Below are 4,971 nucleotides of genomic sequence, written 5' to 3'. Positions count from 1 at the left end.
AAGGACGAGGTATCTAAACTCCTTAAAATAAGGTCCATTTGGGAAGTTAAATACCCGGACTGGTTATACCTAAAAAATAAATAAGCTAAGAATGTTTGTGGATTATAAAGATCTGAACAAGTCACACCCTAAGGATTCTTTTCCTTTGCCTAACATCGACGGGATGATCGACGCAATGGCCGGGAACGAGATACTCATCTTTCTCGATGCCTAATCCAGGTACAACCAAATTCGGATGGACTGGATGATCAAGAAAAGACTTCCTTTATCACTAAATTCAGCACCTATTGTGATAACGTGCCATTTAGATTAAAGAATGTCGGTGCTACCTATCAACACCTAATAAACTGGATGTTTAAAGAATAGATAGCAAAATCAATGGAAATTTATATTGACAACATGTTAGTCAAGTGCCTTCGAGTAGAAGACCATTTGAAATATTTGTAGGAAACCTTTGACATATTGAAGACATACAATATGAAGCTGAACTCAGAAAAGTGCACATTCGGGGTCGGATCCGGAAAAATTCCTCTGGTTCGTGATATCCAATCAAGGGATCGAGATCAATCCTGATAAAATCAAAGCCATAAAAGACATCATCGTGGTGGACAATGTCAAGGTCGTTCAGAGGCTAGGCGGGCATATAGTCGCCCTATGGCAGTTCATATAGAGGTTATCGGACAAAAGCCATCGGTTTTTCTTACTATTGAAGAAGAAGAATAAGTTTTACTAGACCTCGGAATGCCAATAAGCTTTGGAAGAACTCAAACGACACCTTTCGAGTCTGTCCCTACTCCACACTACAAAGGTGGATGAACAGTTGAACCTTTACTTGGCAGTTTTTGAGGTGGCGGTAAGTGGAGTCTTCGTCCGGGAAGAGGAAGGTACGCAATTTCCTATTTACTATGTTAGTATAACTCTAGGCGAGGCTGAAACAAGGTATCCTCACCTGGAAAAATTGGCGCTCACTTTGATAAGCACCTCCAGAAATTTAAAACTATCCTTTCAATGCCACCCCATATGTGTCGTAACCTTTTATCCACTGAGGAACATCATGCACAAACCCATGCTCTCGGGCTGACTAGCCAAATAGGCCGTCAAAATCAGCGGGTATGATATCAAGTATCGACCCCGAACTGCCATAAAATCTCAAATTTTGACAAACTTCGTGGCCGACTTTATGTCGATTTTAGTGCCTGAAGTCGAAAGGGAATTATTGATAACCTCGGGGACTACCTCAGCATTTTGGACCCTTTTTACAGACGGTGCCTCGAATGCAAAGGGATCCAGACTCGGCATAGTGCTGAAACCACCTACGGGGAATATAGTTAGACAGTCTATTAGAATTGTGAAATTGACTAACAATGAGGCCGAGTATGAGGACATGATTGTAGGTCTCGAATTGGCTAAAAGCCTTGGGTCCGAGGTGGTTGAAGCTAAGTGTGATTCCCTGCTCATGGTAAATCAAGTCAATGTGACGTTCGAAGTGAAAGAGGAACGAATGCGAAGTTATTTAGCCAAATTATAGGTAATGCTGCATCAATTCAAGGAATGGACCCTACAGTACGTGCCCCGAGATCAAAACAGTGAGGCTAATGCTCTGGCTAACTTGGGGTCATCGGTTGATGATGATGGATTCAGTTCGGGAACAATCGTACAACTCATGAAGTCGGTGATAGAAGAAGGCCATGCCAAAGTAAACTCAACGAGTTTAACCTGGGATTGGAGGAATAAGTACATAGACTACTTGAAGCCTGGGAAATTTCCCTCAGATCCTAAAGAATCGAGAGCCTTGCGTACCAAGGCTGCTAGATTTAGCTTGGTCGAAGGGGAATTATTCAGGAAAATGTTCGATAGCCCCCTAGCCAGATGCTTGGGACCAAGAGATACTGAATACGCCTTGAGAGAAGTTCATGAAGGCACTTGCGGGAACCATTTGAGGGTAGAATCTTTGGTTCGGAAATTAATCAAGGACGACTATTATTAGACCGAAATGGAGAAAGATGTGAAGGACTTCATACGAAAATGCGATAATTGTCAGAGACACGCACCGATGATCCATAAACTGGGAGAGCTACTCCACTCGGTCCTGTCCCCATGGCCGTTTATGAAGTGGGGAATGGACATCGTCGGTCCCCTACCGTGGGCACCCGATAAAGCTCAATTCATACTATTCATGACCGATTAGTTTTCCAAATGGGTCGAGGCTCAAGCATTCGAAAAGGTCCGGGAGAAAAAAGTCATTGACTTCATCTAGGACCACATAATATATCAAATTGGGATACCGGCCGAAGTCATGTGCGATAATGGGAAATAGTTCATCAGCAACAAGGTAAATAGATTTTTCGACGATCACAAGATTAAGAAGATACTATCAACACCTTACCATCCTAGTGGGAACGGACATGTGAAATCATAAAACAAGACCATACTTCCGAACCTAAAAAAGAGGTTGACCAATGCCAAAGGGAAATGGAAGGAAATCCTACCCAAAGTCCTGTTGGCATATCGTACAACCTCGAAGTCTAGTATCGGGGCCACTCTGTTTTCATCTGTTTACGAGGTTAAAGCCTTAATACCAGTCGAAGTGGGAGAATCGAGCCTCAGGTTCATATATGCGACCGAAGAGTCAAACGGTGATACCATGATCATGAGCCTGGAAGGCTGGAATTATTGGATGAAAGGCATAAGGCCGCCCTAGTCTGGTTGGTTGCCCAGAAATAGCGGATAGAAAGATACTACTACTGAAGAGCCAACCTTCAACACTTCAATATCGGGGACTTAGTATTGAGGAAAGTAACATTACACGCCCGGAACACGAACAAGGGAAAGCTGGGACCGAATTGGGAAGGACCATATCGAGTCGTCGCAATTACCAGCAAAGGCTCATACAAACTCAAAGCAGGAAATGGTGTGCAACTACCGAACAACTGGAATGTGACACACTTAAAGCGGTACTACTGCTAAGGTACAATCTCAGTTACTCTTTAATCATGTTATGAATCGGACTAACACTTACAGGCAATGACCAAGGATGGATGTGGCTATTAGGTCTGAAAGCACTCGTTTCACTCTTTTTACCTTTAACCAGTTTTATCCCAAATGGGATTTTCAGCAAGGTTTTTAGTGAGGCAACAGTAAAACGTGCTAACTTAGATTCGAAGACCGGTCTCAAATTGGAGTCAATGGTCGTTCACTTCATGCTAACAGTATTTGAGCCCTCTCAAGCTCGACCTCGAATACTTGGGGCCATTACCCTCGGATTAAAGTTTTTAGCCATTACCCTCGGACAAAGGTTTTTAGCAAGGAAAAAAAAACTTTGTATGCTAGAAGCTAAGGATTTGGGAGGAAAAAAAAGGCTTGGTGGTTAGGATTCACTGTAAGGGCCAAACGGTCGTATGAACCGTGCTCGCATAGTCCACTCTAGCCATGATACAAGTTTTATGTGCTTTCGATCATGTACATTACATACTGAGAAATGAAAGAAAGTTCCGCCTTGCTATTACACATATTCTTGCCTCTTAAAATCAGATCCTAAGAGCCCATAGTTTGCCCCTACTCGGGGACTATTGAGTCCAAGTGCTACCCCTACTCGAGGACTATCGAGCTCAAGGGCTACCCCTACTCGGGGACTGCCATTCTAAAAAAGCTCAGACAACCCGGGCGAATAAATCTCGGAGGTACCAAACCTATTACGCGGTGCCCAACTACAAAAGGCTACAACCACCCTTTAAACGGCCCGGAGATGTCCGAAGCTCGAAATAAAAAATTAAGGCCTTTACAAACACTCGAAACCTGCTAAAAGGTTACCCTCGGCAAAAACGTCATCTAAAAACACTTAAGCACCTTAAAAACCTCCGGTCACACCCGAGGTTTCAGAGCCTCGAGCAAACAAAGTTTCATCAAGGTCGGGCTTCATTCGGACCTCCAAAAAATGAACATCCCGTAAATACACTTGATTCTATGCTAAGGAATCAAAATCATTACATGAATTGAAATTGCAAAAATGTGTTGGAAAAAGTAAAGACACAATGTTACTAGAAAGGGAAAATTTATATATATAATCCGAAATATACCAACAAAGGCCCAATAAAAATGGCCTCAGAATAAAAATAAAAAATATATATATGAGACAAAAACTAAAAAGTACTAAGGCACCTATGCTTCGTCTTCACAAGGGCCCAACTCGTTGCTAGAACCATCGGAGCCCTACGATCCCTCGGAATCCTTAGAGCCTTCGGCACCTTCAGGCTCGAAAAGTTCCTTTGCTTCGTCTTCGAGACTTTTTGATTCCTCGATCTCAGTTGACAGGTCGAAACCTCTGGCGTGGATCTCTTCGAGGGTCTCTTCAGGACAACCGATAAACATATTCAGCCTTTGTCATTCTACGAGTCTTGGCTACCTCAATATCGGCCTTGTACTGGGCCACCATTTCTTCGGCATCGGCGGAGGTTGTGTCCAATTGGAATTCATTGCCTCATATTCCCTACCAAGGGCATCCTGCTCCGCGACGGCCGAGCTCAGCCGTACTCAGAGATCATCATTCAGTTGAGACCATTTGTCATCTTTATCCTTCGCCACCCGAAGTTGGTTCTCAACTGATGCAAGCTCCACCTTCGCAGCTTCCTTCTCTCAAGCCAGTAGGTCCATCATGCCCTTCCACCCTTCGGCCATAGCCTGGACCTCGTTCATCTTGGCTCAGAGTTGGTCGATCATGTCGATCTTCTATTGGACCAACGAGGTTGTATTGTTAGTCACCACGACTAACTCCTCGTTTTTAGATTCAAAAACTTTTATTTTTTCAACCAGGTCGGCATGTTCCCGCTTCAGTGTAGAAGCTTCCTTCTAAGCCCTGTCCAGCTCAGCCTGGAGGTCTTTGACGACTCCGTCATGTTGCTCACTGAGAAGCACACGTCCTTCTTCTAAACCTGCTCCTTGAGCTCAAACTCAAGCTGGCTAATTTCAAAGCGG

The sequence above is a fragment of the Nicotiana sylvestris genome, chromosome 5 (assembly GCF_000393655.2).
Source record: "Nicotiana sylvestris chromosome 5, ASM39365v2, whole genome shotgun sequence".
Taxonomy (NCBI): Eukaryota; Viridiplantae; Streptophyta; class Magnoliopsida; order Solanales; family Solanaceae; genus Nicotiana; species Nicotiana sylvestris.
This window is presented reverse-complemented; position numbering follows the sequence as displayed.